This window comes from Pinus tabuliformis, chromosome 3_1, assembly GCF_031772625.1.
Source record: "Pinus tabuliformis cultivar Carrire ecotype Pingquan chromosome 3_1, CPIR1, whole genome shotgun sequence".
In the NCBI taxonomy this organism is placed as follows: Eukaryota; Viridiplantae; Streptophyta; class Pinopsida; order Pinales; family Pinaceae; genus Pinus; species Pinus tabuliformis.
In genome coordinates, this window is record NC_142301.1 from 612245779 (window position 1) to 612260652 (window position 14874).

Genomic DNA, 14874 nt, shown 5'->3' on the forward strand with positions numbered 1-14874 from the left:
ATTAGTTATTGTGGTTTTTGTTCTTTTAATCACATTGTTTAAAGAAAATGCCATATGAACAAGTGTCATATGAAATGAGTTATGGTTTTTTAGGCATGTGATATTAATAAACCATGGTATTGGCCCATAATATTGTAACAAAGTCTATCTACAAATTACAAACCTCCTTAATAAAATGGGATAAATCTCCATAAAATATGTTTTAACTTATATACTAATTCTCTCAATAATTAATAATTATAATAATAATGTAAAATATATATGTTTAAGTTTTTTGTTTCAAAAAATTACATTTTTTTTTGTTTATCCTTAGAATAAAAAAAATACAAGTATGCTTTGTGGAATTTTTACAATAAGACAATATTCTATTTTCGTTGAAAGTCATTGGATGATAGAGAAAAAAGCTATTTAATGCAGATTTCTGAAATTGCTCATAAAATTTTCGAACATGAGGTAAGAACAACAAAATTGTCAAAATTGTTAATCATGAATGATATGACCTCTAGCTCAAAAAATAGAAGGATGTCAAAAGGTTGGGCTCTAGTTCATACATGATCTTCTGTCCAGATGTTTTGTGTTTGGTTACCGAGTATATATTGGTTTTGGGTTTTCGATTATATCTTCTTACATTAGCTTAAACCCTTCAAAAATCCTTCATAAAAGATTGCCAATTGCACAGGTCTAGAACAATAAAAAAGGCTATGAGAACCCCTTTGTAGAGGTATATTATTAGTACTATGAGAACCCCTTTGCAGAGGTATATTATTAGGACCCTACTTTATAAGTAGATAATCTCTCACCTAAAAAACTCAATTTCTATACTTAAATATCTTCTAGCTAATAATTTAGGCTCTATTATATAGGCCAATAGCAATTTTGGAGTTACTCCTCTTATCTATTGGAACCTAAATTTTAGAGATACATTCATATATCCATATCATTCCCCATTGTGTAGGGTTGGAAAACATGGAGAACAAAGAGGTACATGAGTTCAAAAAAGTTATGAGGTGTCATGATGACCTCATACTTTCCAACGTAGGCATGTTGTGCTCGATATCCTCTAATGTCACTAAAAATGAGCACTTATGCATTGGCTAGCAAGGCATCATCCTGACCTTAATGTAACAAAGAAAAAGGATATAGAATAGATATCCTTGAATTAGAGTGCAACATGCATTTAGCACTTAAGCTAAGGATCTCTATCAAGGACATCAAATAATAGGGACACAAAGAACTTAGTGCGGTATGTGTTAAAGGAGGAAGAAATTATTCGCCAACAGAGAGATCTAATGGATATTGAGAAACAAAGCTCTCTTTAGTTTGAAGAGGGGCATGAAGACGCTGGTAATGTCCAAGTTTATTATTAATTTTATATATTTACTTTTATATATTTATTAGGTGTTTTTGTGACACAAGATATATGTTTTTGTTTTATTTTACTATGTGTGGTTTATGGACCTAAAAAACCATTGAAGACAACAAAATATTTATACTAAACAAATAGACCTAAAAGTATCACTTCTTTCTGATTGAACCACAAAACTTGACCGCGAAATAAAAAATGTCAAATTGCCTAACATAACTTATCATACTCCATAGTGGAAGAACTTAGAGGACACACCCCAACAAGTTGACGTTGTCCAGACCACTTATTGACATTCTTGACGGGTCGTGCATGACTCGGGAAAGCCAACATGGGCATGTCCACGTGCGAAGACGCACATCTTATGGTTGACGCGCACGATGAATGTAGAACGGGCAAGGAAAACTGCACAAGTTGATTTGGGTCGTTTCACTTGGAACGAAAAGGGTTGATTTTGGGTCGCGGTTTCAAATTTGGTCATTCTAGTGGCCAAATAGAATTTTGGTGTTTTTTACCAACCGAATAGAATTTTGCCTTGTATGCGGAGGGGATTGTATCGGAGGGCTATGGCTGCCTAAATCTTAGTGTTCACTGCTGTGTAAATTTATAATGATGGAGAGAAATTTCATATAAAAATTGTGCTTTTGGTATATTGTGGGTAGTGGTATATTGTGGGTTGTGCACTGGATTTTGTGATTTTATAATGGATAATTGCAGGTTTATTATATTTGTCGAAAGGCAGGTTATATGGTAATTAGTTTATGTTCAAAAAAGTTTTCATCTTTCAAATATTTGTAATAATTTATGAAACTTTTGGAAATTATTATATTAAATCAAACATTTTGAAAATTAAAAATCATTTTTTGAATATTCAAAATTAAAATTTCTTTTTTCTTATTAGTTAATACATAATTATTATATTAAATCAAATATTTTGAAAAAAAAAAATCATTTTTTTTGTCCATGCGGTCTTGGATAGATGGTGATCAGATGCTTTGTTAAGGCACTCCTTATCACGCCCCCAATTTTTTTTCACAAATTGGCTTTTCGTGCAACATCGGCCAAACAAACACTTAACTTTTTCATTCATTAACATGTTTCCCGAACTACACCTAACATTCACTTCATTAACCATATTAAACATTTAATGTGCGGAATACATTAAATAACATTCACCAACAGAAGACACTTAATCATATGCAAGTAAGATTTATATTATAAAATCTGTTTTTACATTCACCGGGAGGAAAACCTTCAATTGGTGTTATACAAGTTTTCACCATTCAACTGTCATGCAGCGTGGCTTCTGATCACTGCCCCATTCAGCTTCACCCGAACAACCTCCATTCGCACTCTGGACGCTGCCTATGTTCAGTCCTGCACAGCTCGTCATGCAACCTCACCCATCACAACACTCCACCATGTCAACCCTTCGTTCGGCGGGCGCTTGCTCCAAGAGTCGCCCTGACCACACCTTCGCACGACCATTCAACCGTCGAGTGCCCTCGCCTTGGGCCGCCCTACCAATTGCAACCGTTTCCATGCCCAGCAGGTGCGCACACCCCATGTCGCCCTACCCGCGACTGTCTGCACTTTTCTGCGTTTAGTTTTGCCCGTCGTGCGGGCACATCCACCTTCCAACACCTCGCTACCACAGAGCTAAGTATTTTAGAGCTCACAGTTTTCTTGCCTCCTTTACAATGCTCCATTGTTTGCCTTTATATGAGTGTTAACTCGTTTGGGTGGGGACTTCGGCCATGAGCCAAGCCGACCCACCGCCAAGTCTTTTCCATCGTCGGCTCGGGGTAGGGGTGCCCACACATGGGACCGCCCACCCGCCTATATAACGTGGCCCAATACTTAGTCGTATTCTAGTTTTGTGACTTCCTGTTTCTCAGTTAGCTCATCACCTTCGTTGCACATGCGCGCTTGCTCGCCGAGTCGCCTCCCAACTCACCCTTGCCCAATGAGTCGCACGTCACTCATTTGTTTCCAACGTTTACACGTGCCCAATGGGCGCGCCCATGCCGCCCGAACATCACAATAACCTGTGGGCGTTAAATTCTCCCCAACCTAAGGTCATTGTCATCCTCAACAATCCGGCTATCCTCCGTAGCTTCCTGTCGTACTTTGTAATATTTCGCTTCCATCTCCAACGTGAGTCCTCATTTCCCAGTTATCCTCCTCCGGTGCATCCTTCCATCTGACAAGAAATTCCGATCTTATGTGACTCCCAATTCCTGTCGTCCGAAGATTTAAAATCTTCTCCATCACAAGGTTTGGTCTGTCGACAATCATGGCTGGTCCCCTTGGTGATTCCACTCTCTCTGGATGTTCTGCATCAAGTCGACATTTCTTCAAATGACTGATATGGAAAACTGGATGTTTCATATGCATATGGTGTGGAAGCTCCAACTCATAGGTAACCTCCCCCACTCGCTTCTTCACCTAGAATGGCCCCTCATACTTTCTCATCAAAGATCTCGTAGTCCCCTTAGGTGGCTGAAACTGATCTCCAGTAATCCTGAGAAAAACCATATCCCCCACACTGAAGTGTGCATCCTGTCTATCCTTATCTACCCATTTCTTCATTTTCCTTGCAGCTTCATGCAAGCACACCCGTGCTAACTCCAAGGTCTCATCCCAAGCCTTCATGAACTTCTTCGCATGAGGACTCCTAAAAAAACCTCCTGTCACTACGGTATGTGGTGTGACTGGCATCTGTCCATTCACCAACTCAAATGGAATGTACCCTGTCGCAGAACTCTTTTGTATGGTGTAGCTGAACTGAGCTACATCCAAGAGTTCAGGCCAATTCTTGTAATTAGCCATCACATAATGTCTCAAGTACTCCTCTAGCAATGTGTTGATCCTCTCGATCTGCCCATCTTTCTGCGGATGGTAACTCAAACTCATCAACAAATCTGTCCTGACTAGCTTGAACAATGTGGTCCAAAATCTGCCTGTAAATCGCGGATCTCGGTCCGATATAATGCTCAATGGAATTCCCCAATACTTCACTATGTTCTTGAAGAACAACTCCGCAGTCCTCTCGACTCCACAAGGTATATTTGTTGGAACAAAGACAACATACTTGGAAAAATGATCAACCACGACCATGATCCTGTTATACCCCTATACCTGCGGTAACTGAGTGATGAAGTCCATCGAGACACTCATCCATGGTCTCTCAGGAATCGGTAAAGGCTGCAACAGACCTCCTTGCCTCTGAGTATCCGATTTGTCCTGCTGACAAATGATGCACGTATGTACATACTCCTCCACATCCTCTCTCATCTTCTCCCAAAAGAACCCTCTCTCCAATAATGCCAAAGAACGACGCTGCCCTAGGTGGCCAGCCCACGGAGAATCATGGCATTCCTTCAAAAGGTGCCTCCTAAGCCCGGATGACTTTGGAACATAGAGTTGGTTTCCAAAGAACAAGAATCCATCTCAGAGAAAGAACTTTCGTGTCTTCCCCTCCTTTATCTACTTCACTATATTCTGCACTTGAGTATCAGTCTCAATGCTTTCCTTGAGCTTATTCTGCATCTCTTCTGTCATCTGTACTCGACTCCTACTTTGTGCTGCCCGGTCTTCCTCCTCCTCCAATGCTGCTAGTTGTCCCTTCCTACTAAGGGCATCTGCCACCGCATTGAGTCTTCCCGACTTGTACTCAATAGTCATGTCGAATTTTGCCAAGAAGTCTTGCCAACGAGCTTGCTTCACTGACATCTTTGGTTGTGATGCAAAATAACTTGCTGCAACGTTGTCAGTCTTGACAACAAAAGGCTTCCCAATAAAGTAGTGCCTCCATACCTGTAAACAGTGGATGATCGCAGTCATTTCCTTCTCATGGACCGGATACCTCCGTTCTCTATCCTGCAACTTCCGACTCTTGTATGCCACCGGATGCCCATCCTGCATAAGAATCCCTCCTATGGCAAAATCTGAAGCATTTGTGTGTACCTCAAATGGTCGCTTGAAGTCCAGTAACTTCAGTGTCAGTGCTGAAACCATCCTCTTCTTCAAATCATCAAATGCCATCTGACATTTATCCTTCCAACTCTATCGCTTGTCTTTCTTCAAAAGGTCTGTCAGTGATGATGTTACCTTGGAGTACCCCTCTACAAACTTCTGTTGGTAGTTGGTCATGCCCAAAAACACCCTCATATCATGGATATTCTTCGGTTCAACACAGTCCTCAATCGCCTTCACCCTGTTCGGCTCCATCTATATGTACCCTTGACTTCTTCAAGTACAGCTGACTCTTCTTCAGCGCCTCGAACACCAATGCCAAGTACTTCTTATGATCCTCCATGTTATCACTGTACACCACGATATCATCCAAGTACACTACTACGAACGAATCCAAGTATGGATGTAGTACATCATTCATCAAAGTGAAAAACGTAGCAGGAGCATTGCACAACCCGAATGGCATAACAAGGAATTCAAAGCTTCCATACCTTGTTACTATCGTGGTCTTCCTCTCATCTCCTTCCGCTATCCGCACCTGATAATACCCATGCCTCAAGTCCAGCTTGGAAAACAATTGGGCTTTCGCAAGCTTATCGAAGTAATCTGCAGCTAATGACAAAGGGTACCTTTTCTTTATTGTCTCCTTGTTGAGAGCACGATAATCACAACACATCCGTAGCTCATTCATATCTTTCTTCTGCTGGAACAATACTGGAGCTCCATAGGGGGACCTTGAAGGTCGAATGAAACCTGCATCAATTAACTCCTTTAACTATCGTTTCAACTCCTCCAACTCAGGTCTTGACAACCGATAAGGAGCTTTAGCTGGAGGTTGTTTCCCTGGCTCAAGCTCGATGCTATGGTCCATCGCACGCCTTGGTGGAAGCTTCTTTGGTAGCTCATCAGGCATCAAATATGCATACTTAGCCAGCACCTCAGAAATCTCAGCTGGAATAGGCGTCCCCACTCCATCATCGCCATCGACTTCTCTGATTACAACCGCATATGTCTCCACGTCTGACTCCCACATAGCCTTCTCCAAACTCAGTGCAGAAACATGCTGCACCTTGACTTCCTTCCTTTTCTTATGAGTAGGCAAAGTCCAAGTCTATGACCCTCCAATCAGGATAACCTCATCGTAGAAAGGGACAATAATTGCTTTATTGCCCTTCAAGAAATCCTACCCCAATATCATGTCAAAATTGTTCATCTCCATCACCGTGAAGTCCAACCGACCTTGCCAGTCTTTAATCTACACAGGCACTTCGTGTGCCAAACCCGCCACTCTAGCTCTTGAGTTCATTGCTTTGACCTCCACATTTGATGGGAAAATCTTCAGTCCAACTTATTTTGCTAGCCGTGTCGTCATGAAGTTATGTGTGGCCCCCTGTGTCCACCAGTGCTTGAATGGTCTTGCCATGAACCACCAAGTCTACGAAACCCAGACTATGAATCCATGATTTCTCCATAACTTCAGACTGCATACATTCCTGGTCTCTGCAATCAGCTCTAATACCACTTGTCACACCCCCAATTCTTTTTTCATAAATTGGCTTTCGTGCGGCATCGGCCAAACACTTAACTTTTTCATTCGTTAACATGTTTCCTGAACTACGCCTAACATTCACTTCATTAACCATATTAAACATTTAATGTGCAAAATACATTAAATAACATTCACCAGTAGAAGACACTTAATCATATGCAAGTAAGATTTATATTATAAAATTTGTTTTTACATTCACCAGGAGGAAAACCTTCAACCAACGTTATACAAATTTTCACCGTTCAACTATTGTGCAGCTTGGCCTCCGGCTGCTTCCCCGTTCAGCTTCACCCGAACGACCTCCGTTCGCACCCCAGACGTTGCCTACGTTCAGGCCTGCACAGCTCGTCGTGCAGCCTCACCCATTGCAACACTCCACCGTGTCGACCCTTCGTTCGGCAGGGGCTCGCTCCACGAGTTGCCCTAACTGCACCTTTGCACGACCGTTCAATCGTCGGGTGCCCTTGCCCTGGGCTGCCCTACCAACCGCAATCGTTTCCATGCCCGATAGGCGCGCACACCCCGTGTCGCCCTACCTGCGGTTGTCTGCACATTTCTGCGTTTAGCTCCACACGTCGTGTGGGCACATCCGCCTTCCAACACCTCGCTATCGCAGAGCTAAGTATTGCGGAGCTCACACTTCGCTTGCCTCCTTTACAACGCTCCATCGTTTGCCTTTATATGAGTGTTAACTCGTTTGGGTGGGGTCTTCGGCCATGAGCCAAGCTGACCCACCACCAAGTCCTTTCCACCGTCGGCTTGGGGTAGGGGCGCCCGCACATGGGACCACCCACCCACCTATATAACGTGGCCCAACACTTATTCGCATTCCAGTTTTGTGACTTCGCGTTTCTCTGTCATCTCGTCGCCTTCGTTGGGCACGCGCGTTCGCTCGCTGAGTCCACTCCCAGCTCGTCATTACCCAACGAGTCGCTCGTCGCTCATTTGTTTCCAATGTTTACACGCACCCGGTGGACACGCCCATGCCGCCCGAACATCGCAATAACCTGCGGGCGTTACACTCCTTAATGTGAAATCACTAGTTCAATTCTATGCCCTGATCTGGTTAAATATTGGACATGTTGAAAATATAGACCTACTAAGTTAAAAAAAAAAAAAAAAAAAAAATTTTAAAATTTTTAAAATTAAACTTTCTTTGTTTCTATTGATATATACATAAGAATGACTAATTTTATAAAATTTTAATTATAATTAGATTTTTTTATTTAATCAATTAATTTCTAATAAATTAGTACCGGCATCAAATCAACTAGTGAGTACTTCCATCCTATCCCCAAATTATATTTTTCTATTAGGTTTAACTTGTCGGAATGGCAACACAAGACATATCAGTTGACTCATAAATTGATAAAAAAAAAGAAGTTATGATATTATACTCACGGTATAGTTTTATAATCTATGACAACAAATGTTTTATATTCTAAGTTGCATTAAAATGAAATAAAAATCATACTTTTGAAAAAAAAACATAATTTTGAAGCTTGATTTATTTATAAAACAAAATAAATTTCCCATTAATTTCGAGACTTGTGGGAATTTGAATTTGGTATCAATATTGCAATTTTGGTTTTTAGAAAATTGTTTCACATTAAATTTATTCATAATTAATTTTTGTTTTCATATTGCATATTAAAGGAAGGCGTGATTACCTTCTCTTGAAAGTATTATTTATTTATGGCTTTTGAACTATCACGAGTTAAGGAGAAGAACTCTTGTAACCTCGGATAAATAGAGTATTATGTAAGTTTATAATTTTAATTTACTTATTATAAAAATTATTTAACCATGTATAGTTTAGATATAATTTTTAAATGGGAAGTGGAATGTAAAGGCAGTGGAAATTAAGTTTATAATTGGTTAGAAAAGTGTGAAAAATATTATGTTTTATATATTTTATTTTAAAAAAGGAAAATTAACAATTTGAAAAGTTAAACAAATTATTAAAGTGATATAATGAATATGATTTAAGATTTTATGATGACACAATAAAAGTTATTACTAATAAAGGTTTAATATACAATGGTCTAAATGCAATAATTATTATATTAAAAGTCAGTAAAATACATTTGGATATTTTTTTCCAATTCAAGAAAGATGACAACAATTCTTACAAAGGTTTGATTCAGATCAATTGAATTAATACTAGTTAATAAGATGATTTTGACTTTTTTTTTCAATTTATCTTTTAATTTAGATAATGAATATAAATAAATACATTTTTAAAATTCATTTGTTCAATACGACACCATTTTTTCTTATCTTTATTTTATCAGAATGATTTTTCACTAAAAATGATAATTCAAAAAGGTGTTGAACAACCAGGAGGCTTTCAAAAAAACACTTGTTTAAAATAAAGACTTTTGCAATTATTTTTATAAGAGATTTATTTTATTTAAATGTTATCGTCTTCAATTAAATTATTGTTTGTGAATGCCAATTTATTTGTTCAAAATGTCATCATTTTTTCTTATCTTTATTTCATGAGAATGATTATTCATGAAAAATGATACCTCAAAAAGGTGTTCTAACAACTTGAGAAATTAATGAGCCATAAAAAAAGCACTCAAGTCTAAAATTAAGATTTTTGCAATTTTTTTATAATGGATTTCTTTTATTTGAATGTTATCATCATCAATTTTAGACCATTGTTTGTGGATGTGTCTTTATCCATTTAAGAGAAATGAGATTTCTAATCATTAAAAAACTTGATTACAATATGTGTATTGAGAAACATAGAAATTTAAGAAGTAAATATACATATACAAGACAAATATTTTCTTCAACAATACATGTTTAGATGCATAATTTGATTTTTTTTTTTTAATCTACTGTTGTCTTTAAGTTCAAAGGAGAAAATCCCATTGCATTTAAAGGGAGAGGCATTAAACATATGTTATAGCAAAAAGAATTACACAAATATTGAGCACTTTTTTCAATTACAAAGGGTAATTAAAGTATCATACAATGTACATCATCCATAATGCACATCTCTAAACGTATAATCTCTCTTTTCTATAATAGCAATCTAAGAATTATTTGGCACTTCCATTTGAGTTGGGTAATCTTCCCCTTTAACTACAAGCTTGACAATATTGAAGGCTATCAATAAACCCATCACAAATTTTATAAAACATATTTTATTAGAATCCATTACATCAATAAGGTGTATCAATGACCAATATGTATTACCAAGAAATGCCTCTAAAGTTAACATTTGCCTTGCACACTAGAAAATAAATAAAAATATAAAATATAAAATGTCAACAACAACAAAGTATTTACATTGTAGTCTTAATATATAATTGCAAATGAGATAGAGACCTAAAAATATATATTTAGGATATAAATTCTATGAAGCCATGAAACCTATAGAAAATATTTTTTTTGCTTGTATAACCCATTAAAAATGATATAAAACCTATTTTATTAGAATCCATTACATCTTTAAGATATGTCAATGATCAATATGTATCACCAAGTATTGCCTCAAACAGGTAAATCCACTTGTATTTGCAATCATTTTTATCATAAAAAATTGTTAAATAAAATTTATTATTCTTAAACAATTTGATTATTCAAACTCCATTATACTACCCTATAATTATTCTCACGGAGATTACCTATCAATTACATTTTGATTTTTGTAGATTATTTTTGTAAATTTTTATATGTATATTGTATTTTAGATTGAATGTCTTTGTATTGTAAATTGTATTGTCTTTTTATTGTAAATGTATTTTATATTATTTTGGGAGGTGTTTGACCTATATTGTCATCTTCATGTGGAGAAACATTATTTGATTATTTTAGTTAATATCAATTAGAAAAATACGTCAAATTAAAGGTTAATTATTTTATAGTTTTAGAGATTAGGAGTTATTGTTTAATGATTAAAAATTAAGGGCTTAGGAGTCCCGTGTTTAAGGGCTTAGGGGGAATGAAGATGCAAAAGGAACAATACAATAATTTGGTTCTGCAATTATTTTATGATAATTCCCCTGGAGAACATTAAATTAAAGGAGCTTCAACAAGTATTGTGTGAGGCATAGTTTGGGAAAAGTATCATTGCCCCAGTGTTAATGGATTGCCAAACATCCCAATGCCCCACGCCTAAAGGACACGGTGTGCCAAAACCCCCTAGTAGTGTGTTGCCCCTTCTTCATGATAGGATGGGTCTCGCAATAAAAAAACATAGATTCGTTTTTAAAAGTAACGAGTTGAAATTTGGAAAAACATATAATCTCAAATCTTACTTATTTAATATTGATAAAATGTACATTAAATAAAATAAATATATTCTCACATTTATTTAATTATTATTAATAATGATTTAATATTAAGTTTATTATTTTTTTATTCATCAGATAATAAATTTATTATTTAAGAAATTAATGATTTGATAATTAGAGATTAGTGTGATTATAAATTAAATGATGGTCTATAGGCATTAATTCATGATAGGGACTAAGACACTTAGGTTATGATACATATCACTCCCCAGATTTACTTTTTTTTTATAAAAATTAACTATATTATAACTTTTTTTGGGTAAATATTTTGTATCTTGAAAACATGGTATGTATTACTTCATGGAGTGTTGGATTGGTATTTCATTAGCAAAACCAAACTAGAGCCAAAATCTCAACCTTTACAAAAGAGCAGAGGACATATTTATGCTCGTTGATATAAAAACTAAAAAACAAAAAATTATAAACTCAGTCACATAGGTCAATTATAAACTGAGAGATACAAAAAAATAACATGAAGAAATAAAATAGAAAGAGATCGATTAGGGATATTTGTCCTTCTTAGCTATGATCCAACGTTCTCTCTTGAGGGGAGAGTCTTCAAAAGATTTCAATGAGGAGGAGATCTGCTAACCTGATGAGACACATCCTGATTGATTAACCTATCTGCAATTTTATTTCTAGTTCTTGTGATGTGAGTAGGGATGATCACCAAATGGAAAGGAGTGATGCTACTCATATGAGTAGGCTTTAAAGTTTCCAAGTACGAGATCTGGGTGTCATGAAGGATCTTGCAGATTGTGTTTATAATGAGTAGAGAATGTCCCTCCACCATAAGTTTTGTGTAACCATGAGTCTAGGAAATCAATAGTCCCTCTTTAGGGCTTTAAATTTGCTACATTTTTACTGTTATATCCCATAAATCTTGAATAATTGTAGACAGGGGATCCAAAATGATCCTTGAATATATCTCCATAGCCTTCCTTGTGTGGGTTACTTTTTAAAGTGCAGTAGAAATTTAGCTCTAGAAAATTAGGGGGAGGAGGGAATATGCATTGTCACGCGACAAAGAGATGGGGGCAATCATGACTCTTGGAGTAGGGAACTAGATATGATCTTGATTTGACCAGGACTCCATGAAAAATGATTCCTTTACATTCTTTTGAATTGTGATCCAAAGAGAGTCATGTGGGAGTGAACGATTCTTGAATATGAGCTATTCCTCTCTTTCCATATAGCCCAAAGGAGTAGGCTTGGAAGGAAAGTCTAGATATTGTTCAAGATATAGTATTAAAATCTTGATCCCTCCAATTATTAATGGTGTGAGGGATACTATACATATCATAATATGATCTCTTCATGTTAGCTTCTAGATCACTCCATATTGGAATAGGGGCAACTATTAAAGAGGTGCTCCACATTTTAAACTTCCTAAAGGCAAAGAGAATAGTGGGAGGGGCCCATATGCTTGGTTCCTGAATGTTGTCCCAGGTTGGGGCTTTTGCTTAAAATAGGAGTCATATGAAGATGGAAACTTCCGACTATAGATATCTTTGCTAGATGTAGTTGTAGATGGAATATTTTGGTAAAATTATTTGAAACCCGCTTCTAGGCTATAGGCCTCATGAATGGAAAAGGAATTGCTTGGAAAATAACAACATCATAGTTTATCATCTAAGTTGGATATTGGGATGAGTCTTTGCTAGAGCTTCTACCAAAAGTTTGATAAAGTCTCCTCCTTAGCCTTGGGATTCCATTCCCTTGGAATTAACCATTGCCTCCATGTTTGATTTGAGTTAGATGCATCCTAATAGTCTTTGACTTTGTGAAGGCCTTGGGAAGTCACGTGGAGGCATAAATCCCTTAAGTCGTTTTGGACTTGGAATTTTGGGAGACATTGACATGACTCCTCCCAAAACATGGTTGTTTGTCCGTCATGAATTTCCTAGAAGCAATGATGTTGTAGAAAATGCATTCCTTCTTTGCTAGATTCCAAATGGAGGAGCCTGCCTGGGAGGAGGGAATTCTTATGAGATGCTCACTATGAATGTGATTTGAATATTTTCTCATCCAGATAAATTTACAAGGTCTTGACCTTCTTGGAGCCAACACCCTAGATCTTGGCTCCCATAATCATAGATAAAGTTGAAGGATCTCTTAGCCCCAGACCTCCCTTCAGTTTGGGTCTGCAGATCTTATCCCAAGCTACAAGCATCGTTTTGTTTTCCAATTTTTCTCCTCTCCACAGGTTAAACCACTGTAGGCTCTTTATAAAGTAAGGATGGAGGAGGGAGCCATTTGAGCAACATAATTGACTTGAGGAGGTGTTGACGGTGTTGGACCCAACAACATGTCAGTGGATCTCCCCGATAAGAAGTCCCAACTAGACCTCATACCGTTTGGAGTAGGAGTCCAAATAGTGGATAGTATAGTAGTGCCTTGACTGTGATAGTGCGCAAAGGTGAGTATACTAACTTTTTCGGAAGAAAGTGCATGACCTTGCAACAAGTCAAGTGAGATGAATGCCGGTTCTAACACACAAAGGGGAAAAGGAAGTGTGTCGCTTAAAAGCCTGTAATAATACGTAACCTCAAAGGAACACACAAGCTAAATGACATCACAGGTTAGAAGCCTAATAATCCACAATCCAAAGTGACAGGTTAATAAAACAACACATCTTCAACAAGATTTGTACAATCGTATACAAAATAGTTCATACACAAATGTGTAAGTGAAATAACATACATTGCTAAAGCAACTAGAATAGTCGAACTACAATAACAACATATGAATGAAAATGTGTTATCTCAGTTATATATTTTAAGTGAAAGTTCCATACATACATACACCATTGACAACCACTAGCCCTAATAGTGGAACATTACAGTCAACACCACCTGCTCCTCCAAAGAGATATACTCGCTCTATGTTGCGGAGAAGCCAAGGCTTGTCATAATACTCTCCAATCCTTCTCTAAGCAATGCCTAGCCAAAATATTGGTTCCCAAAAGCCTCGTCTATGAGTTATGAGGTTCTATTTATAGCAAATGGTGGGGTGACCCTTGACATTCCCCTTTGTCACTCTTCGTCTACCCTCATGACTCTTCAACTTATTTAAAAAACTCATTACATTACATAGTGACTCTTCACATTCCACTAATGACACTTGGAATTTCACTTATAACATATTTACTAATAATATACATTTTGCACATGTACCCATGTGAGACAAAATAGGCTAGAGATAGCCTAACAAGACAAAACACTATGACTCTAGAGTTTGGGGAAAGACCAACTCGGCAACCTCCACTTGATGCTACTCAGTCATGTACGGATGCCAAGCTTGGTACTACGTGATGATGTCCCCAAATTGCCTGTTGTTGTCTTGCTGAAAGCAGACTCTTGCCTCCATGGCATTTGGGTATATGGTCTTGGAACCTGTGTCCGTCTCATCTTGAAGCATGTGCAATGTTGCCTTGAGTACGGCAGGACCACCAATGTATGTCTGCATGTTGTCTGCTCTCAGTTGCAAGTCATCACTGGTGGCCTCATGCATCAACTGCTCCATGTACCTATCGACCTCCAGATGGACTTGGTTCTTGTGCTTAACTTTCATGAGGGAACTTGCATCTATTCACTCTCTTCCTCCGCTACCGGCTGTTCTAGCTCATCAAACTATATTAGCATTGTTGCTCTGTCATTGTGCCTTGCCTTTGT